General features: G+C 34.6%; 1 long non-coding RNA gene across 1 annotated transcript in view; it reads right to left on the minus strand.

Moving 5' to 3' along the window:
• Window positions 1-359: 359 nt before the first annotated feature.
• LOC120243390 overlaps window positions 360-24,852 on the minus strand; it is a 35,362-nt gene continuing 10,869 nt past the window's right edge. Inside the window, exons 2-3 of the long non-coding RNA XR_005531302.1 lie at window positions 4,861-4,934; window positions 360-1,209 (exon numbers count right to left, since the gene is read on the minus strand). This is a non-coding gene — a long non-coding RNA (uncharacterized LOC120243390). The remainder of the gene's footprint in view (window positions 1,210-4,860; window positions 4,935-24,852) is intronic.

Genomic DNA, 24,852 nt, shown 5'->3' on the forward strand with positions numbered 1-24,852 from the left:
AATTTTTAAACACTGTGTAAAAAGTCTTTTTAATACCAACATTCTGATTTTAAATTACATTAGTCTATACATTAGCTTCTACAATCAGCTTCTCCAATATAGTGTTCCACAAAGTCACAGTACTTATAAAGAACTATGGGGCTAAGCAGCAAGTTTTGTTGAGTAAAAAATTATTTAAAGGTGAGAGTGTTACCTTTCTCATTTGGACAGATACAGAATATATATTGTCACTGAACCACTGGGTAAGATGTTTCTTTAAGTTTTCTTTATTTTGAAATAACCTTCTGACTACCTTGGGGATATCAGCTCAAATTAAATTCCCAACCCATATCTCATTGTGGAAAAAAAAACAAAACACAAAGCTTTTCTTTATCTATTTAAAAAGCAGAGACTTACAGATAGATTTTTTTCCTATGAATTTAAACATGACATACTTTTTGATATTCATCAAAATCAAATATTTGTCAAATTTTTATCAATTGATAAAAATCAAATGCAGATTATTGTTTATGCTAGGCACTTAGGAGTTCAGATTTCTGTTTAGAAAATGATACGTTTTTGTTGAACGTTGAAAAACTGTGCAGAAAGGTGGTGAAATATTCAAAAGTACTTGCAGTTCATGAGAATGTTTAACCAGGGGTTCAGAAAGTTTGTCCAAGGAATTTTTACTAAAATTGAGCACTTCTAAATATGTTGTCATCATTACAATGTATTCAATTACTTGTTATGTATCAGAGTAAGAATGGTAGTATTATAAGAGCACGGTCTAAAACATATACAAGGATACATAGCCAATTAACTTCTTAAATTAATTAAACTAATATTGTCCTTATCACAGTTCAAGAAATACAAAAGAACAGAGCATTAAAGTTGTTCCAATCTTCAATTTGCATGATTCTATGAAAAATTGATGATTTTGTAAATACGAATTTATTAAAAAAATTATGTCTTGAGCCCTTATGCAGTGCTGGAAACTGTAGCTATATACAAGCAAGTTAAATAACATTTATAACTCTGTGGTAAGCAGAAAAGTGGTCTCCCAAGAAGGTTCACATTCTAATCCCCAGAAATTATGAATATCTTACGTACATTACAAAAGAAAATTGAGGTGACAGACGTAATTAAATTTGCTAACCTGATTATTCTAAAATAGGGAGGTTTTCCTGGATTATCCAGATCGGCCAAATGTAACCACAAGAATCCTGAAACCTGGAAGAGAGGGGTGGAAGAATCCGTGTCAGAGTAATAAGTAAGAAAGACTGACCAGCCATTGTTGGCTTTGACTATAAAAGACACTCATTGAGTCACAGATAAAGGCATCCACTACAAATTGGAAATGGCAAGGAAACAGATTGTCCCCTACAGCCTTGAGCAAGGAATGCAGCCCCATCAATACCTTCATTTCAGCCCACTGTGGCCCATAGCAAACTTAAGACCTCCAGAACTGTAAGAATAAGTTTAACGTGTGTTATTTTAAGACACTAAATTTGAAGTCATTTATTATAGCAGCGATAGAAAACTAATGCAGACTGTATGACATAATTATGGCATAATAAGGGTAATCAGAGCCTATAATGGGATTACAAAGCAGAATGCTTAATTCAGCTCATGGTAGTGGTAGGAGAGGTCAAGAAAAGGTTTCCCTAAGGAATGATGTACACTGTTGCTGAGTATTAAGGAATGGGTAGGATTTGGTGAGAAACAACACAGGCAAAGGTTTTCCAAACATAAAGACCATCGTATGCAAAAAGTTCACAGAGGCAGGAAAACACAGACTGCTTGTAAATACAGCTAAAGCACTGAGGGACTATACAGGGACAAGTATCTTGTTTGCCTGTACCTGAAGCTGAGATGAGAGCATTTTATCTAGCAGGCAGATGAAACTAGAATAGAGAGAAGAGGATAAGTTCAGAAAACTGATAAAAAGTATAATGAATAATTGCTTTTAATTTAAATTTTCTGATTAACTTTCTAAATCTTTTGCAGTGGTGTTCTGATAAACCAGCTCTTAAAAAACAAAAACCCTTTGGGGCGCCTGGGTGGCTTAGTCGGTTAAGCGTCCGACTTTCGCTCAGGTCATGATCTCGCGGTTCGTGGGTTCGAGCCCCGCGTCGGGCTCTGTGCTGACTGCCAGCTCAGAGCCTGGAGCCTATTTCGGAGTCTGTGTCTCCCTCTCTCTCTGACCCTCCCCTGTTCACGCTGTCTCTCTCTCCTAGAAATAAATAAAAATATTAAAAAAAAAAAAAAAACCTTTGACATGTAGCAATTGCCTTTTTTGTCATTTAAATATCCCTACCATGGCCAATTTCAAATCACAGCATTAAACACAAGGTGTTGAAGATATGCACAAATGGCTCTCATAAGCCAGTAAGAGCCAGTTCCTGTACATCACTTGTTTTCCACAGCTAATACTAAACACAGAAAAGAAAGGGAGGGGACACCTTATAATTCTTTAATATGCTAAAATTGTCCCTTTGTCTTCCTACCCTTTGAATCGGATTAGGGATCCAGGGTCCATGAAAGTGCCTCATCTCAGAGCTGAGCTTTTATCTATTAAACCAGACTCAATCATCACAAGGGAAGATGGAAACTGAACTATGGGTCTTGCCTATTAAATCAGGAGCCTTTATACTGCCTTCTAAGAAACAAAAGAGACTACTTGTATTGTAGGCTCTCTGCTTTTACAATGCTTCTTTCTTCTAATTGTAAAGTATTTTTTTTTTTTTTACCATGTATCTGTGCCCAACAGATATCTAAATATTTCAAGCTGACTCCTTTCACTGATATCACTTGAAGCAGTTTTTAGAGGAAATATAATACCTTTATTCTTTAAATAATTTTTTCAGACACTCAGAATTTTCCCACACAGTGGGGCTTCCATGATTGAAGGTTTTTCTGTGAATCCCCTCTCAATATATTTGGTCTAAAAAAAATAATGTTTAAAAGGTCATGTATAAATAAACTCATAGTACATGAAGCTTGGATTCACTTTTCAATTAAATAATATTGGAATAATAATGTTGGAAACACATTCCATGCTCATGGATCAGAAGAAAAATATTTTTAAAATACCTACACTATCCAATTAATGCAATCCCTATCAAAATGTCAACAGCATTTTTCACAGAATGAGAGCAAAACACCCTAAAGTTTTATGGAACCACAAAATGCCTAGAATAGCCAAAGAAATTCTGAAAAAGAAAAAGAAAACTGGAGTTACCACAATTCCAGATTTCAAGGTATATTACAAAGTGATAGTAATTAAAACAGTATGGTACTAGCATAATAATAGATACATAGATCACTAGAACAGAATAGAAAATGCAGAAATAAAACCACAATTATAGGGTCAATTATTTTTCAGCAAAGGAGGAATGAATATACCATAGGAAAAAGACAGTCTCGTCAATAAATGGTATTAGGAAAACCAGACAGCTACGTGTAAAACAATGAAACTTGACCACTTTCTTTTACCATATGCAAAAATAAACTCAAAATGGAGTAAAGACATAAATGTGAGACCTAAAACTATAAAAATCCTTGAAAAGAGCACAGGCAGTTATCTCTATGACTTCAGCCCTAGAAATATTTTCTACATAGATCTCCTGAGACAAGGGAAATAAAAGGAAAATAGACGATAGGAATTGCATCAAAATAAAAAGTTTCTGCACAGTGAAGGAAACAAAATTAACAAAACTAAAAGGACTTACCGAATGGGAGAATATATTTGCCAATACCTTCCAAATAAAGGGTTAGTATCCAAATCATATAAAGGGTTAGTATGCAAATTATATAAAGAACTGACACAACTCAATGCCCAAAAAACAAATAATCCAATTTACAAATGAACAGAAGACAATATCAAATATTTCTCCAAAAAAGATGTCCTGATGGCCAACACACATGAAAAGATATTCAACATCACTCATCATCAAGGAAATGAAAATCAAAACTACAATGAGATATCGCCTCAAACCTGTTAGAACGGCTAAAAGCAAAAACATAGGAACCAAAGGTGTTGTTGAGAATGTGGATTAAAAAGGATTTTTAAGAATCCTGTTGGTAAGAATGCACATTGGTACAGTCACTGTGCAAAAACAGTATGGAAAATTAAAAACAGAACTACCCTATGATACAGGATTTGCACTACTGAGTGTTTATCAAAAAAATACAAAAACATTAATTCAAAGGCCTACATGTACCTCCTCTATGTTTATTGCAGCATTATTTACAGTAGCCAAACTATGGAGGCAGCTCAAGTGTCCACCGTGTATGCATACATATTTATACACACATATACACATATATACATGTATATACATTCATATATATATACACATATATATACACATGTAATGTATATATAATGTAATATTATTCAGACTGAAAACAAAGAATGAAATCTTGCCAACTGCAACAACATGGATGAACTTAGAGAATATAATGCTAAGTGAAATTAGAGTAGACAAATAAAATATGATTTTACACATATGTGGAATTTAAGAAATAAAACAAATGAGCAAAGGAAAGAGAGGGAGAGAGAGAGAGAGATAAAAAACCAGAATCATAACAATAGAGAACACACTGATAGTTACCAGAGGGGAGGTAGATGGGGGAATGGGAGTAGGGGATGGGGATTAAATAGTACATGTATCATGATGAAAAACGTAAATAAATAAAATGAAAAAAAAATCCATGTTGTTTATTCTTAATTTATTTTAGAGGAGAATTTGTTTGAAAGACAGCAAGAAATAAAATACCTCATATTGACAGATATAACGAACTTTGGAGTGAAGAGGTAAATATGGAAATATCAAATTAATTGCTTCACTTAGTGAACATTAAGCATTTGCTACTTACCAGGGATTATAGAAATGCTGGGAATTCCAAGATGGAAAAAACACAATAATCCCTATCCTCAAGGGATGCACAACCTAGAAAAGGAGAAACATGTTTTTAATATACCATTGGCCAAGATTTTTACTTCAACCCATAAATTGTTCAATTTATATTTTGCAGAAGAAATTAGAATTGTAGAAAGCAGAGATACAAGTTCACTTAAATGTAGGAAATTCAAAATTTGTGACAAGTTTACAGTTTTTGAAAATCCTATTTTGTCATATTCTTTGTTCTTTCAATCTCCTTTGCAATGTTGGTAGCTGACTGCATTGCACTGACAGCATGTATGTTTTCTATGGGGGGAAAAAAGCTTTATCCCACATTAGCTAATATCTCATAATTTATTTAGAAATAAGACATATCCAAATGATATTTTCAAGGTGTGGGACTTTTTTTAATTATCAAATATATATACACGAAGACCCCTGGGTCAGTCTTACATTCTGACCATTAGGGACATACTGAGGAAAGTTATTGCAAGGAGCTTGAGAAAATGAAAATATTATCTTTTGTTAGTTTTTTACCAACATTTATTGCACACCTACTGTATGTGTGTTCTGTCTTGTGTTAAATGCTCAGGGAGGGAGAACAAGAATGTAACAAGTAATTAATACTTGCTGGGAAATAAATGAAATTATACCTGCTCTCAAGAAGGGTAGAATCCCATAGACACACAGGATATGCACAAAAGTAACAGGAATATAAACTGTCCTAAAAATTAAGTTTAAAAAAGGTACCAAAGATGGGGCACCTAGGTGGCTCAGTTGGTTGAAGCGTCCAACTTCACCTCAGGTCATGATCTCATGGTCTGTGGGTTCGAGCCCCACATCGGGCTCTGTGCTGACAGCTCAGAGCCTGGAGCCTGCTTCAGATTCTGTGTCTCCCTCTCTCTCTGTGCCCCTCCAACATCTCCCCCCCATTCTCTCTCTCTTTCAAATATAAATAAACATTAAAAACATTTAAAGGTACCAAAGAAGATCAAAAGATAAAATTAATTTTCCCTGAGAGGAGCCACAGAAGACTTCACAGGAGTAGCATTTCAGCATATTTCTGTATAGAACCAAAGTCACACTAGATCTTCAAATGTCAAAATGAACTCAAACAGTAATGTAAAGAATTTCCTAAACTCCGCTAGATAACAAAAATTTATTTTAAAAATTCTGTCACCTCACTTAGTAGCTGGAATAAAAATAATAAATTTCCTTTCATTAATTAAAGTAATAGCTCATAAAGGTATAAGCCTTAGAAGGATTCTGACCTTGAGGTAAGGTCTGGAACTAAAACTAAAAATACAAGGTCATCAGTTCAAAAAAAGATTGGTTTAAAGTTGCTGTGATTCTGAAAGAATGCCATATTTTCATTAAGCACTAAAATTATACTGACTCAGACCCCACAGTCTTGATTTCAAGAATTTCAGTTCCACCACTACTTCCTCTACCAGCATTTCCACAATTACATAACCTCATAATCTCTCCTATTCTGGTCTAGTACCTATTACATTGCTTCCATAACCTATCACCACTGCGGGGCACAAGTCTCCCACAATAGTGATCACAGGTTCAACTGCCTCCTGACCATGTTAGCTTCTCTCCTTTACAACCCCTTCCCCAATCCCACAACAAAGTCTTGGGAGCAATCTGTTTTCCCAGGAGGACTGACATCAGAAATAGCCACTTTATTAAAGGAAAAGCAGATCCTCCCTTCAAAGGGATTAATCTTTCCTTATGGTTCCACATGGACAGAAGTGTACAGAGTTTAATAGCCCAATATCAAAGCATTTTTTCCTATTCAGTCTAAATCTAGGGAATTGATAGTATAGTTTATGTTAAGATGACAGAATGCCTTGGAACTCCTCTTCAATTTCTCCTTTCACTCAAAGTTAAAGAGAGGGGTAGAACTAGACTTTCCCTCGTCCTTGCATTTTCTGTCCCCAAACCACGGTGAGCAATATAGAAAAAATAATACAACTTATATTCTCAAGAGCAAATGTAACTAATGAAATCATGTAATACTTTAAACTCACACTTTTAAGATAAATATTTTTAAGAGGAATGATCTTTAAAGGTGAAACTAATAAGACTGTAACCAGCTCATGTCTCTATAAACACACAAAGTAGCTTCACTGATTCAACATTTCCAGCTTCAAATATTGGTTTTGGTTGAGGATATTTAATTTTCACTTATATAACTTAAAGGATCACAAACATTGTGTGTTCTTTCTGTATTTGTCTTATTGCAGGAGGTATAATTTTATTTGTTTCCTAAAACAAATAGTCACCCTAAAGATATATTCAGACCTCAAATTTTTGAAATTATTTTAAAAGACAGGTTTTGGGTTTTTTTTTTCCTTATGATTGAGACTGTCTAAAACTTATACAGTCCAGATTAAATTATGACTCCCAAATGAGTACTGAAAGCAATCCTACAGTCCAGCTGTCTATCTTACCAGAGATGAGAACAGGAGAGTAGAAATTCAGAAGCATCAAGCAGGAGAAGGGACAAAAATGTGTGGGCAGGAACCCAATCGTTTGGAGATTTGATGTGTCATGACAGCAACCCGGCTGCTAAAGAATGGGAAAATATAAGTGGAACTGTGATGCCAGAGTACAAGGTAGGCCCTTAATCAGAAGACACTGACAGATAGGAACAGAATCCTGGCTATAAGCAACTCAGCTATCAGGACCAGAACAGAGTTAATCACAAATTTAGTGTGAAGCTTTGTCGTCCCAAGTTTTGACCAGTTTCATATCCATCCTTACATGAAGCTTAAACCATGGACACAGACTGCGCCATGGGGTAAGAATCTAGGTGGATCAAGAAACTGACATGTCTTTTCATGTTAATGTTCTGAGTTTGAAGTCAAAGCTCTCTATTTTCAAGAGTTTCAACAACACAGTCCAAGTACAAATTTTCTTATATATTAGGTTTAATAAGTACTATTAAAATGCATCTTCTAAATCACATCCTTACATTAAAAGAGGCTCTTATTAGATTTAGAATTCTTATTTAAGGTCATGACATTAGTTTCTATACTTCCTTGCTCTAGGAGTACTATAAATGCAATTTTCATGGATAAATCAAGCTGTGTAACTCAGGCAGAATGTTTCACTATAGCCCAAGGTAGAAATGTGAGTGCTTTCATAGCAGTCAACCTAATTATCTTTTATTTTTATTCTTCCCATCAAAAGGGCACATTCATACCTTTAAAAAGAACTTATTAAAATAGACTTCTTACATTTACATATTTCAATAATACTGTACATACTGTGAAAAAGCCAACAATATTACTGTAGCTCCTGTTAACATTATTAACTTCTTTTATAAGCGAAACTGTCAAAAATATTTCATTTAGGGTGAAAAGCTTTGACCCTGTTGCCTCTTAGTAGGCAACTTTATTTTGTGGCAACTAACATTTGTGCTTCAGTCAGTCACCAAGTACTTACTGTCCACCCTTGGGTCACATTCATCCATATAATGGGGCAGCAAAGACAGCATAGATAAATGGAAGTTAAGACAACTCTCAAACTTCATTAAATCAAGAGCTTGGAATACTTTCCTAACCAAATATTGGACAGGTTTGACTATTTGAATTTCTCTTCTTCCAGAATATTCTAAAGAAAGGTGACCCAACACAGAAAATGGCATGAAGGGCAAAAATATATTATCACCTGGGAAATTAGCCTATTTAAATAAGATAACATTTATACCAAGTAAGGGAAAATAAAATAATAAGATGATGTACTTACTATTAAAACATAATAATTCACATAATAAGCCAGAGCAGAGACAAGGAAATGTCCTCCTTATAAAAACAGCTTCCAGGATTATCTATTACCAAACTATCTAAAATTAACTAAGGAAAGAATATGTCAATCATAGAAACAGGGCGGTAGGCACCTGGTTAGCATCAGAAGTTTAGAAAAAGAAGTCACTGTGGAAACATCATATCTGCCCTTTTAAACACTATCTAGAGAACATTAGACAACAGACTTTAAATATTCTGTCCCAATAGCAGGCCAATACCTTTGTGAAGCTAGCTAAGCTGAATGTTATTAAACATGTACATCACTTCTGACTTTTTTTCTGTTTTTTTCTTTTTTCTTTTCTTTTCTTTTCTTTTTTTTTTTTACAATTGTGTTATCTAATAAATGTTTGTGATATTTGTGGTAGCCTCACATGTTTTGGCTAGTCCTGTATTTGTTTATTTCTATAGTTTTTTTATATTTTTATATTCCTATAAAGTTGGAATTTCCAATATTATGGCCAAAGGCTTCCAAAGGTAAAAGTTAAAATTCAGACTCCCAGACTTCTTGTTTCAACACTGATTTGTAAAGAACTCAGAAGTCTTCACTCTGTTCCTTATAAAAGGCAAAGCTAAACAAACTGCAAATCAATGACCCTTCTTTTATTATTAAAGAATAAGTGTAACAGGGTAAAACATCACCCCAAAATCTGGGGAATAACGACAAAATCGGTGAGACACAGTCAAGATCAGTTAACCTGAAATTGAAGCCGCAAGAGCCAGAAACTGGTAAAAAAGCTTAAAGGTAATTTGATGAATTATAAGAAACTGAATGTAGACCAAAGTGAAAATGAAAATCTCTTGGATATAAGACTTAGAGGAGGTCTCACATTTGTGGGATTTATATCCACTTTTTAATGTGAAGATCCAAGAAAGATCCCATTCCAGATGTGACTTTGTGAAATATTGCTCAGAGTTTTCTCCATAGCAAAGGCCTACTATCCAGGGAAGAGACATTACCAGACTCTTCACACCTTGGAGAAGGGCATTTTCCCCACTGCAGACACATCCACTTCGAGGAGGAAAAAAAAATCTAAAAAATACTTGTGAAAATCACAATTCAGGGACACAGGACAACTGAAAGCCTGAAATCAAAAAACTTTTTAATCAAAAATGCTTCCCTATCTCTGTCTCTTACCACACACAAAGAGAGCTTTGGTATGATAACTAGTCTTAGATATAACTATATGAAATATGTATAAACTATATAGCTCTCTCATTCATAATTAATTTAAAAAATAATGGTTTGTTTGGGGTGCCTGGGTGGTTCAGTTGGTTAAGTGTCTGACTCTTGATTTCAGTTCAGGTCATGATCTCACGATTGTGAGACTGAGCCCCACACTGGGCTCTGGGCTAATAGCACAAAATTGCTTGTGATTCTCTCTCTCCCTATCTTTTTGACCCTCCAGTGTGCATACATGTGCATGCACTCTCTCTCTCAATATCTCTCAAAATAAATAAACAAAAATTTGAAAAAACATAACAGTCTGTTTAAAGCCAAAATATTGTCAAAGCATTGGGTAATTATAGCATAGAAATAAATGAACTGAATGACAGCAATACACTCGGAATAGTCTGTTACAGGGTACCTACATACATGTGAAACATACAGTGTTATTTAAAGGTAAACTCAAACTAGTTACAAAAGAATATGATAAGCTCTAAGTCAACCACCAAAAAAATTGTTAATGAAGTATAATAATGTTAAAAAAAGAAGAGGAAATGGAAAGGAAATGGAAATATGTAAAACACTCAATTAAGATTAGAGAAAGCTAAACAAGAAGAAAGGGGAAAAAAAGAAAACAAGAACAAATGTAATGAATACAAAAGTTACAAAAATGTAAATTTTAATCCAACCATGCAATAATAATTTTAAATGTGAAGGGTCTTGATGTAGTAATTCAAAGATAGGGAAAGATACACCATGATAATATTAATACAAGAGGGGCACCTGGGTGGCTCAGTTGGTTAAGCATCTGACTTCAGCTCATGTCATGATCTCATGGTTCGTGGGTTCAAGCCTCACGTCAGGCTCTGTGCTGACAGCTCAGACCTGAATCCTGCTTCGGATTCTGTGTCTCCTTCTCTCTCTGACCCTCCCCTGCTCACACTGCCCTCCCCACTCTCAAAAATAAATTAAAAAAAAAAAAGCTTAAAAAATTTAAAAAAATAATATTAATACAAGAAACCTGGAGTAACTATATTTACTTCAGAAAAACAAACTTCAGAACAAGGAAAGTTTTCAGTGATAATATGAAGCACTACAGAATGAATAATGTGCATCTAATAAAGTGTTAAAATATGAGGCAAATCTGATAAAACTGAAAGAAGAGATAAATTCATTATATAAAAATATGCTTGTAAACTTCAAAACGTTTTTTCAGTAATTGATATATGAATCAGGCTAAAAGTCACTAAGGGTATAGTTGACCTCAATGGCATCATTAATCAAATTAATCTAATTGACATTATTTATAGAAAACTTCACCCAGTAAACCAAAGTACACATTTTTCTCAAGCTCACATTAACATCCTCCAGGAAAGATTATGTTTAGGAACATAGAGAATACTTCAAAAAGTTTAAAAACAGAAACCAGACAAAGTGTGTTTAACTAATGGAATAAGAAATTAAACTGGGAATAAGTGCTATACAGTTGAAAATCCATAAATATTTGGAAATTAAACAAATTAATAATACATGGTCATAAAAGAAGTCTCAGGGGAAACAAAAATATTTTGAACTAAATGAAAATAACAGTAACAATATAACTCATCAACATTTGTGAGATGCAGTGAAAGTATGCAACACAGAAATTTCTAGCATTAAATGCATATTTTAGAAAAGAACAGAGCACTAAAATCAGTAACAACCTTAGCTTCTACTGTAGGAGATTGGAGATAGGAAAACAGTATAAGCCTCAAACAAGTAGAAGAAAATACATAATAAATTTGGAGGAGAAATTGATGAAATTAAGACAGGAATATAATATAAAAACATGATATTAGTTGGTTCTTTTGAAAAGACAATAAATGTGATGAACATCCAGTTAAACTAACCAAGGGAAAAAGAGAGAAGATGCAAATTATCAATATTAGAAATAAAAGAGAGGTCATCACTACTGATTGCATAGACATTAAAAAAGTAGCAAAGGGCGTTGCCTGGGTGGCTCTCAGTTAAGCATTAAGTCATGACCTCACAGTAGTGAGATGGAGCCTGCATGGGATTCTCTATCTCTCCCTTCGTCCCTCCCTCTCTGTCCCTCCCCAGCTTATGTATGTTCTCTCTCTCTCTCTCTCTCTCTCTCTCTCAAAACAAATACGTAAACATTTTTTTTAAGTAGCAAAGGAATGCTACAAATGTGATCATTTGGATATAATGGACCAATTCCTTGAAAGACAAAAGCTATGAAAACACACACAAGGCAGAATAGGTCATCTGAGTCAGCTTACATGTATTAAAGAAATTGAATTAGTAGTTTAAAATTTTCAAATAACATGGGACACCTGGGTGGCTCAATCAGTTAAGTGTCCAATTCTTGATTTCAGCTCAGGTCATGATCGCAGGGTCATGGAATCAAGTCCTGTGTCAGGCTCTGAATTGAGCATGGAGCCTGCTTAAGATTCTCTCTCTCTTTCCTTCTGCCCTCCTCCCAAACTTTCTAAAATTAAAAAAAAATTTTTTTTCAAAAAAAGTAACTACAGGACCAGATATTTTTATTGATAAATTATATCGAATATTTTAAAAATGACACCAATTATTTACAATTTCTTCCAGGGAATTCTCAGCTTCGTTAGGAGATAGATTATAGGCATGTGTCCTTGCTTCTACAAACAAAACACATAGGAAACGATGTTTGGACAAAATAGAGAAGGCCATGTCCAGTGAAAGATTTCATAGAGAACAGTGGCAGATGTCCTTGTGGAGATGTCCAACAATTGTCTAATTCTTGGACTCAGGCACAGAAAGATTGTGCCTGCCAGCACGCTATTAGAATGACTTCAGCAATGTTCCTGACTGTGTAGCCTCCATGGATTCTGTGACCTATCATTTTTTATTAAATTTCATTTATGATTAAACTAGCTAAAGTGGTTTCTGTGGTTTGCAACTAGACCACTGTGAGAGATTCTGCTTACTCACAAACCTCTTAACTAATATTTGGCTTCATACATGGACTCTGTTTCAAGGAAGAAAATATTCTTGTCTTGTCAGCAAGCATTAAACAATTCATGCAACAGTGGTAAGTTAATAGCCATTGCCATCTGGATAAAGGTCCCCCTACACTAATCCCCACAACAGTGTGGCAGAGTTACAGAGGGGCCTGTCTAGTTTAGCAAAAACAAACAAACAAAAAACCCACATGAGTTTGTAATCAGACAGATCTGTAGTTCAATCCTTGCTCTGCCTTTTTTAGTTATTTTATATTAGGAGAATTACAAAGACTCTCTAAACCTCTCTTCACCTATAAAGGCACATAATAGAACCTACCGCCTCTGGAAGACACAATCATTTGCCTATTCATCAGTCATTTCTCCTTATCGCTGGTTAACACAACTATAATTTTATTCAGGTACCATGTAGCTATGTCCTACCCTAGATGACATGTCTTGATTGAAGGTAATCCTTTCCCCACTTTTCAGTTAGTAATTGGTTTATTGTTTGATATGTGATATGACCTAGTTTTGTTCAAAGGAACCTCATAGGAAAGATACTGGAGATTTCTGAAAACTGTTTCACTCCCTGATAAAGACAGGCTAAGAGATGGGGCGCCTGGGTGGCTTAGTCGGTTAAGCGTCTGACTTTCGCTTAGGTCATGATCTCACGGTTCGTGGGTTCGAGCCCCGCGTCGGGCTCTGTGCTGACTGCCAGCTCAGAGCCTGGAGCCTATTTCGGAGTCTGTGTCTCCCTCTCTCTCTGACCCTCCCCTGCTCACACTGTCTCTATCTCTCTCCTAGAAATAAATAAAAACATTAAAAAAAAAAAAAGGCTAAGAGAGTGAGAGTGAGAAGGAAAGCCAGATCAACAGCGAAAAGCAGTCTTTCTTACTGACTTTGAGGACTGCTGTGTGAAGATGTGATTCTTGGAATTACAACCACCACCTCACCACCATGTATGATAGGAACGCCAGGAGAATGGCAAACCCACAGTGAGTCCTACAGAACTAGGCATCATTAATTCACTACACCACTCTTAGAAACACCCATCTGCACCCACTGTTCCAGAGAAAAAAATCAACCCTTAATGTGAACTCCAATTTCAGTTGGTTTCTTTACATCTAAAATAATTCTTGCTAAAATTTTACTTCATAGTATGTCTTATAAGGACTGAACAAGATCATGCTTTTTATTTTTTTTTTAAATGTTTTATTTATTTCTAGGAGAGAGAGAGACAGCATGAGCAGGGGAGGGTCAGATAGAGAGGGAGTCACAGACTGAAACAGGCTCCAGGCTCTGAGCTGGCAGTCAGCACAGAGCCCGACGCGGGGCTCGAACCCACGAACCGCGAGGTCATGACCTAAGCGAAAGTCGGACGCTTAACCGACTAAGCCACCCAGGCGCCCCCAAGATCATGCTTTTTAAACAAAATACAGGCAAACCACCCCTGTATTCTAAACCCTCTCAAGGCTTCCATCTCACTCAAAATGAAAGACAAATATACCTACAATGTTCATGACTGTTCTTTATTCCCTGTATCTCACCATTATATCTGGCCTAATTCTCTACTGCTTTTCCCCTTGCTCCTTCTGCCCAAGACCTTCTGGCTTCCATGCTATTCCTCCCTCAGCCAGGAAAACTCCTTCCTTCCATCTTTGCTTCTACTGTTCCCACTGCATAGACTGATCTTCCTCCAGAAATTTTCTTTCCTAATTCCCATCCATTCCTCTTTACTCAGACCTCGCCTTCCCAGAGATGCCTTCCTGGTCACCTTGTCAGTAAGATTTTACTGTTCTGCAATTTTCTTTTTTCCCATAGCATTTTTCACCTTTCTCATAGTATATTTATTTTGATTATTACATACCATCTAAATATGTGCTAAAAGGGCAGGAGTCTTTCTTTTGTTTAGTGATGGGTCTCAAGAATCCAAAGCCAGGCCTGACATACAGTAGGTACCTAATAAAAACAATAAATTAATGATGAATGCAGGATATATTTTCAAATTCTCAGTACATGCTAGCTATTCAACAAATCTTCACTTAATCACTGTGCAGTCCCTTGCTTGTCCTTGCCTTCCTTGTGGCCCAAGCACGTAGTGGGATCCATCTTATTGTTTTCTATGGTCTTAGTCTTCTTCCTCCTTTAAAATTCTTTCTCCTCATATCCTTTTCATGTCCCACTGTACTTTCCATGGTTATATCTCCTGGTTTTCCTCTTTGCATGCATGAAGAGCATCATTCTTATTCATTTAGCAAATGTTTACTGTGTGCCAACTCTGTGCCAGGTATTTTGCTAAGATTTAAATTTTGAAAGAAAAATAACAGAATCTAACCTCACAGGTGCTCTGGTTTGTATTTTCTCATACAATTATGTGCTTCAAATAGTATACTTGTGCTCTTATGTGACAAATGAATAAAGGTTCTTGTACAACCTGCTCAGGTCCAGGATGAAACATGTGTGATGGTCACTGGTCAAGAAAACAAGTAGATTAAGCATGCTGAACAATGAACTGCAGACGGAAAGGTCAGGAGAACTGTACCATGAATTACTGTACAAACAGAAGTTCTGGGCTATGCAATTAAGAAGATAGGAGGACAAGGAGTCTTTTCAGAACATAAGGGAATAAAAGAGGGTTACAGATTACAAATTTGTAGAAAATAGAATATTTTGATTAAGGATACAATATCTTTTTAATGAAGATACTCTTCCAGAGAAGTTATAAAATATGACATATATTTTATATACTTGAAATTGTTGACTCATCAAAACATTTAAAAACTACCCTTAAAATTATTCTATTTGATTCTCAATCTCTCTCTCTCTCTCTCTCTCAAGATATTTTCACACAGTGTTTTTTAATGCAAAAATTTGAATTCTCAATAGCTGTCATAATGCCAAGTAAAGAAGTTATTCATCCATGAAAGCTTCCTTTGTTAAAATACAGATCACATTATTTATACAATCTGAATGTTTAATGAATGCATACAAATTCAAATGTCAATGTAGATAAACTAAAATTACATTTCTATCAAAGAAGAAAGCCTTTTCAACAAAGAACAAGACTTTTGTTTTAAGGTGAAAAAGTTAAAGACTGAATCCTAAATTGTTTTTTTTTTAAATAAATGACAGAGAAGTATATGAAGGTTTCTTTAAAGGTTATCTTAAATACAAATGTGAAACTGTATCTTTAAACAATGAATGGTGTAGACATTTCATTTTGTAGTTTAGAGAACAAATTAAAATAATACATCTTTATCCCATATCATGAAAAAACATGGTAAAAACCATTCTATAAGGATGATAAATGCAATTTAAGAACTTTGTCTACGTGTCCAGACTGAAGCAGGATGAGCTTTCATGATTCAGGCTCTTATCAATAACATTTGCCATTCATAGAAGAATTTGAGCATAACAAAAGATTCTGTGAAATTACACTTCAACTATGTATGAAACTTTTCTCAAACAAAATCTTATATTCAGGCTTGTTATTTCAGATATTTACTCCTCTGGAGGTCTCAAGAGGAGCCATGACAAAAAGAAATGATTAGTTTCTCTCAATTGTTTTTTATTGTAGCTGCACAAAGAAAGACTTTTTATGGAACCATTTTCAAAGGATTTCCCCGACAACAAGGAAGACACAAAGAAGGGGAAGATTTAGTTTCATTGTCTTCAAAGATGTTTCTCAGCAAGTTTACTCTTTCTGTAGACAAACCAAATTGGTAAAAACAGTGTGATTTCTGCTTTACTGAGAAACTATCTGGTGAAATATTTTTCCCTTTGGGCCTGTTCTAACCATTACTTTCTAACTAAAATTCCCACTACTAAGGTACTTTCAGTAAAATAGTCAACAAAGACTTTGGCAGTATCGGTAAACCAAACCTTATTAGGTATAAAGGGGTAAGATAGAGGAAAGGCTTCAGGGAAAAGGAGTCAGAAACTCTCCTCTACCATTTTGCTTATATACAAACATTCTGCCCAGTGTTGTTTGAAAGAATCCTTAATCATCACTGAGTACATAAATCCCAGAGGCTGTGCATCCTGGAGAAGAAGCTACTTAGTTGTCCAGATAAGAAGCTAGCTGCTCAAATGCAAATCAATGCATAAGATTTGTAACATCTGTAGTTGGAAATTTCAATTTGAGTCCACTATGATTCTTTCAGATGCAAGAGATAGAAACTTAAGTTAAAAGGACATAAAAAGTAAAAGGTAATTCATTGGCTCATATAATCAAAAACTGTAAAGACAGTTCTGGGTTTGTTGACTTCAGTGACATTACAAGATATAGTCCATGTCCAGTACTTCATGAGTCTTTGTTTTCTATCAGTTTCATTTAGAATAGTAACCCAACAGGTCACCACATCAGAGAGTCATGATCTCTCACCTGCCTGCACTAGTTTATAAACTCAGTCTCTTCAATGAGAAGGTAGAAGTTCCTTGAGACTATTATATAATATAATACTTAATTCTCATTTTCTCCAAAGAAACTTGTAGGTACTTCCCAGAAAGGACTGTACATTGGAGGAGGGAGTGTGGAGCATTACTAGAAACTGGTTCAGAAATAATTTAATCACCAAGTACCAAAATTCCACTTTGGTCCTCCAGAACTTCTCCCTGTTAAACAGTCAATAAGTAATATTGCATTTCCTTAAGGACAAAAGAGACTTGAGACACATCAATGATTTGAGAGATGAAGGTATTTAACTCTCCTGTTTCAAATGTGCAGAAGAGTGACAGGTTTTGGACTATGAGAATGGATTACTATAAACTTAAAAATTCTAATAGCCATAAAAATAGTCCTTCCCACAATGGTAAAGTACATTTTTTCAAGCCCACATGGAACAATCACAAAGACAAGAGATATTATGAGCCATGAAAAAAAATTATCAAATTTAAAAGAATAGAAACGATACAAGTACAGTATTCTCAGACCATAATGGAATTAAACTAGGTATCAATAACAGAAGATAACTGGACAATTTCAAATATTTGGAGATTTAAAACACACTCAGAGGAGCACCTGATGGCTCAGTTTGTTAAGCATCTAACTTCGGCTGGGTCATGATCTCACAGTTCATGAGTTTGAGTCCCACATCAGGGTCTGTGCTGACAGCTTAGAGCTTGGAGCCTGCTTCAGATTCTGTTTCTCCCTCTCTCTCTGCCCTTTCCCTACTAGTGCTCTGTCTCTCTCTCTGTCACTCAAAAATAAATAAACATTAAAAATTTTTTAAAAAACACACACACTCAAAACAACACATGTCCAATGAAAGAGTTTCAGGATAATTTGGGAAAAATTTTTGAAATGAAAATATAATTTATCAAAATCTGTGGGCTACAATGAAAACACTGATTAGAAATATATTTATAGTATTAATGTATGTATTAAAAGGAAGAAATATTTAAATTCAATATTCTAAATTTCTACCTCAGGATACAAGAAAATGAACAACCTAAGCCTTAAATAAACGGAAAGAAAGAAATAATAAAAATGGAGCAGAAATTGCAAAAATCAAAAACAAGAATTCAATATAAAAAAGTAACAATATCAATGTTGATTCTTTAAAAAGATCAATAAAGTTGATAAATTTCAAATCAGACTAATCTTGAAAAAAGGACACAAATTATCAATACTCGAAATCAAAGAGGGATCATCCTTACTAATCATGTAAACATTTAAAAAAATGAATACTGCATAAAACTCTATTTCCATAAAATTGATCATTTAGGTCAAATGGATCAATTATTTGAAAGGATCAATTATCTGAAAGACACAAAACTACAAAGCTCATATAAGAAAATATATCTGAAAAGTCATATATCTATTTAAAAAATTAATTAATTATCTCCCAAAAGAGAAAGTATAGACCCAAATTGGTGTCATTCATGCACTGTACCAAACATTTTAGGAAGAAATGACACCAGGTCTCTAGAATCTCTTCCAGAAAATCAAAGTAGAGGATATACTGCCTAACTCATTCATTGAACACATTATTCCTCTAATAATGAAACCAGGGAAAACATTACAAGAAAGAAAAATTATGGAGCAGTAATTCTCATGAAAAGAGATGCTATAGTCCTCAACAAAATATTAATAAATTGAATTCAACAACGTACAAAGAATTATGAACCACAACCAAATGGAATTATTCCAAGCAAGAAAGCCTAGTTCAACATTCAAAAAAATTAATCTCTCATATCAACAGATTAAAAAATAAATCATAAGATCAACTCATTTGAGAAGGAAAAAAGCAGTGAGAAAGTATAATATTTATTTATGAAAAACTATATAACTAGAAAGAGGGAAACTTCCTGAACTTGATAAAGACCACATACAGAAAAGTTAGAGTTGACATCATACTTTATAGTGAGAAACTCGGCACTTTTCTACTAATACTAGAAACAAAATAAATATGACTTCTCTCAACACTTCTATTCAACATTATCTTAGTCACTGTAATAAGAAAAGGAAATAAATATTACACAGATTGGGAAAGAAGAAATAAAACTGCCTTTGTTGGCAGAACACATAACTGTCTAGATACAAAATTCCAAAGACTCTCCAATTCCTGGTACTAATACAAGTATAGAGAAGTTGGAGGATACAAGGTCAGTCTAGGAAAAATAGTTACTTTAATATATACTGGTAACAAACTATGGGAATTTGAAATTTAAATATGTATATATTTAAAACATATAAATTTATATATGTATACACATACATATTTCAAACTTAAATACCATCAAAAATAAGATACTTAGGTATAAAGCTAACAAAATATCTACAGAATCTCTATGCTGAAAACTATAAAACTCTGGTGAAAGGGATCAATGATCTAAATAAGTGGAGATATAATCAATAAATTGTTATAATATGAGTTCTTGCCAACATGATCTATAGATTGATTGAAACTCTACTAAATCCTATAAAGATACTTTATAGATAATAAACTGATTCCAAAGTTTACAGGGAGAGGCTAAAGACTTGGAAAAGCTAACATAATCCTGCACAAAGTTGGTAGTTAGAGCAGTTCAGTATTTGCAAAAGAACAGACACACAAATCCATGGAGTAGAATAGAGACCCCAGAAATAGACCCAAACAAATACAGTCAACTGGTCTCTGAGGAAAAAAGCAAAGGTGGGTCAAAGGAGAAAGTACAAACTTTGCAACATATTATATGCAAAATAACAACCACCACCACCACCACCACCTAGGTGCAGACCTCGCACATTAGATAAAAATTAGCTCAAAAAATATCAAGGACATGAATGTAAAATGCAAATGTATAAAACTTCTATAAGAAAATGCAAGTGACCTTTGATACAGTTATGAGTTTGTGGATAAAACATCAAAACCAGGACTAATGAAAGAAGAACCTGATAAGCTGGATTTGTTTTAATTAAAAATTCTGTGAAAAACATTAAGAGAATGAAAAGACAAGCCACAGGTTGGGGAAAAAAATATTTGCAAAATATGTATCTGATAAAGTACTTGTCTCCAAAATAAGCAAGACTCTTAAAAGTCAACAGTAAGCATACAAATGATCCTATTTTAAAATGGGCAAAATATTTAAAGAGAAAGCATTAAAGATACACAAATATTAAGTATCTGAAAAGATTCTTAACATCATTTGTAATGAGATAAGTACAAATACTAAACTGTAATGAGTATTACAATACCAATCACAACTACTAGTTTAGTTAAAATACAAAACACAACCAAATGTCAGTGAGGTTGTGAGGCAAAAGGAGCTCTCATGAAAAATGATACAACCACTCTGAAAGATACTTTTCATTTTCTTACAAAGTCACACATAACCTTACCATGAGATGCAGTAATTACAATTGTGCTCCTAGTCACAGACCAAACTGATTTGAAAACTTTGGCTTACAAAAAAAATCTTCCTTTGTTTAAATTTTATGTCAGTTTTATTCATAATTACCAAACACTAGAAGCAGTGAAATTGTCTTTCAAAAAGTGAATAAATAAACTATGATATATCCATGCACTTAAATATTATTCAGCAATAAAAAGAAACTAGCTAGAAAGCCACCTAACAACTTAAATGAATTTTAAATACACAATGATACATTGAAGAAGCCGGTGTCAAAGACTACTTACTTCATGATTCTGATTAAACAATGTTCTGAAAAGGGTCAAACTATATAGCCACAGAATAAAAAATTTCCAGGGGTTCCAGGGAAGTGAGGAGGTTAAAACGGTGAAGCATGGAGACACTTTTCATGTGGTTAAAGTATTCTGTATTAAACTGAAGTTGAGGAAATTTAACATTATGTATTAATCAAAGCATATAGGACACATGGAAAAATTTTAAAACATAATTTATAAGGTTAGAGAATCCAAGATTGCAATGCAGAATGTGACAAAACAATCTAACCATATTAAAAATGTATGAAACAAACTCCATGAAGGGAATGTGGGGGCAGAAGTACCAAAAAAGGAATAAGTACAACTCATAGCAAAAGAAACTGCACATAAGTACTGAACTATACTCAATAAAATTGTTTCCCATGATGACACAGGTTAATAATTTGGATACTGCTATACATATACACTGGAAGTGAATAACAAAGCAAATGGATGGCAAATGGTAGGGGCTAGGTTTCTCACTGTTGGACTAAAAGTTTACAGATGAACAAGGGAAGAAGCTAGAATGATCTATGTGGTAAAAGATTAGTGTTGTAGATAACAGTGTTAACTCATGTTTATCTTAATATAAAGACAGATGGTTACATATAGAAATATTCATAGAGATAATTATGTATAAGCTTTAGTATGCACACATATATTTCTGTGCACTTTCAGCTGAAATGCCTGAAACAATAATAACTAGTAGCAATGAGCACACTTAGCAACCAGACCTTGCTTCTAATATCATTCTTCAGTAAAAGGAATCAGTGCTTCTTGGACAGCCAGCTGAATCTAGGACTAGGAGTAATAAATATACAAAGTGGGCCTGGAGCAACTTCTGTAAGAAAGGGAGTGTTACACACTACACACACACACACACACACACACACACGCACACGCACACACACACACACACAGAGTAATGGGAGTATGTCAGAAAAACATAGCCACCAACTGAAAGAGCACCAATGGCCAAAGCTAAACAATCTCAGCCAACAAATTAAATAAAGTAGTATTCAGTTATAACCAAAAATATAAAATGCATGATTCCATACTAATAGAAGGAATGAATTTAATCAACAGATAGGTGGTGGAGATGAGACAAATGTCTAGGGCAGAAGAATTCCAAATAATTTATGTACATATTCTAGAAGGTACAGTGTAAAGCCCTACTCTTTAAGTATGTGCTGTCCAGTCACTTCTTCCCAAAGAATATAATATGGACAGGGAGGGAAGTAACTTTAGAATAGAGAAACTTGTCAAACACTACTTCAGCCAAGTAGTCAAGATGAACATCAACAGTGATAAGTTATCTGAATAATATGTACCCTTAATGTGATGATAATAGAACTTTTAGCTTTGTGATCTGCCCTCTAATAACACATAAATCCCAAGATAACCGTAAGATAAACATGAGATAAATTCAAATTGAAGGACATTCTATAGAGTACTCAACCACTACTCATCTAAGCTATCAGGGTCATTAAAAAACAAAACAACAAAACAAAAGAAAGAGAAGAGAAGAAAGAAGAAGGGAGAGATGGAGGGAGGGAGGAGGGAAGGAACGACAAATGACAGAGAAGAGAGAGAGAAAGGAAGGAAGAAATGAAAGAATCAAGGAAAATATAAGAAACTGTAACAGTCAAGAAAAGGCTAAGGAGACATGACAGCTAAATGCAATATGGTATTTTGGATAAGATACTGAACAGCAAAAGGACATTAGGTTAAAAGTAAGGAAATCTCAATAAGATATGAACTTAATTAGGAGTGCCTATGTGGTTAAGTATCCAACTCTTGGTCTCAGCTCAGGTCTTGATCTCAGGATCATGAGTTCAAGCCCTGTGCTGGGCTCCATGCTGGGCATGAAACCTACCTAAAAAAAAGAAATTAAGATACGAACTCAATTAATAATGTATTAAGACTTGTTCATTAATTTTAACAAGTGTACCATACAAAAGCAAAATAATCAGGAAAACAAACCTGGATAGGTAATATAATACAATTCGTGTTACTCTCTTCACAGTATTTCTCTAAATCAAATATGTTCTAAAATATGAAGTACATTGAGAAATAAAATTTTTTTTAAAAAGCGGTAAACTAAAATTTCCTTCCAAAAGAAGCTGAATCCCTTAAATAGCATAAAAGAAAGTTGTTGGGGTGCCTGGGTGGCTCAGTCAGTTAAGTGTCCAACTTCAGCTCAGGTCATGATCTCACAGTTCATGGGTTCGAGCCCCGCATCGGGCTCTGTGCTGACAGCTAGCTCAGAGCTTGGAGCCTGTTTCGGAATCTGTGTCTCCCTTTCTCTCTGACCCTCCCCTGCTAACGCTGTCTCTCTCTCTCTCAGAAATAAATAAAACATTAAAAAAAAGAAAGAGATGTCAGTAGCTTTTATGAATTGGTCATAGAAGAGGGTGGTCATATCAAAGGCTTCTTGACAATAAAATAAAGTTTAATAAAATATGAAAAAAAAAACTAAACCTTTTCTGCAGAGAGTACCTATATTGGTGTATTAATGAAATAAAGAGACCACATCTAAGACTTAACTACTTAATATCTTTTAGCATCTTTTTTCTTGTCATATTATCTATGATTGTCGTCATTAAGTACCTTTCAAAATTACATAACATTCAAATTCATTATCAATCACTTCAGCCAATAATCAAAAAAGTTATGTGTTAGATTCTTCAGTAATGATTTGGTTCAGATTTGCTAACAATCTATTTTAATGGGCAGACACTGGGAAAAAACTTTTGCTTCAAAAACTAGGGAGCTTCCTGGGTGAAATCTAAAAACTCCCCCAGCACATGAGGGCAAAGAGAGACCAAAGCAAGAAGCAGACCACTACAAATTGGTAGCTGGAAGTTTGAATAAGCAAGCTAATTTACATATGAAGCTTCTTTTGGGAGGCTGCAAGATGCACAAATAGACCTCTGCATCTACCTGACAGAATCTTAAATGTTTATATACAGCCCTTGATGGGGTTCAGTCACATAGACAGTAAAGATGGTCTCAACAACACATTATTAACTCAAGGTTGTGTTTTTGAGATAGCTATGGAATAATGGTTTATTCCAAGGATGAGGGAGAGGGTGAGGAGCCTCCAACTGCCTAGCTGCAGCTCACTGATCAACCTGTGGTCATGTCCTCTCAATGACCTCCCCCAACAAATAATGCTGCAATAGCATATCCAACTTTCCCAAAGTTAACAGAGGAATATACGAGAAGCAGCATTAGTCAGGAGAAAGCTCATGGCCCTAACACACAGAGAAATGTGACCAAATAGCATACTGGCCCCCCAACATTCACTAAAATTTGATAAAACAGTGCCAGAAAAAGAGAGAGAGAGAGAGTGAGAGAGACATGATGAGACTTGGAAGAAGTAAAGTATAGATGTTTTCTTTTATTTTTAATTTTTTTTTAATACTTATTTTTGAGAAAGGGAGAAAGGAACAGAGTGCAAGAAGGGGCAGGGCAGACAGAGAAGGAGACACAGAATCTAAAACAGGCCCCAGGCTCTGAGCTGTCAGCACAGAGCCTGATGTAGGGTTCAAACTCACAGACCATGAGATCATGACCTGGGCCGAAGTTGGACGCTCAACCTACTGAGCCACCCAGGTGCCCCTAGGTGTTTTCTAAAGAAACAAAAAAAGTTATGTACTATATGTGTGATGTGTACATAGTATATAATTTTTGTGCATAAAAAGAAAAACCTATGCCATATCCTAAAGAGAAATATTTTGAAACCAATCTAAGCACTTCCTACCAAACTAATATTATCCATATCTCATCAATAGTAATTGTTAAAGTGAATTAAAACTAATTAGCCAAGATAGGAAATTCCATTTTCATGTA

This window comes from Hyaena hyaena, unplaced genomic scaffold (genome assembly GCF_003009895.1).
Source record: "Hyaena hyaena isolate Hyena2069 unplaced genomic scaffold, ASM300989v1 scaffold_340, whole genome shotgun sequence".
NCBI classification, from domain to species: Eukaryota; Metazoa; Chordata; class Mammalia; order Carnivora; family Hyaenidae; genus Hyaena; species Hyaena hyaena.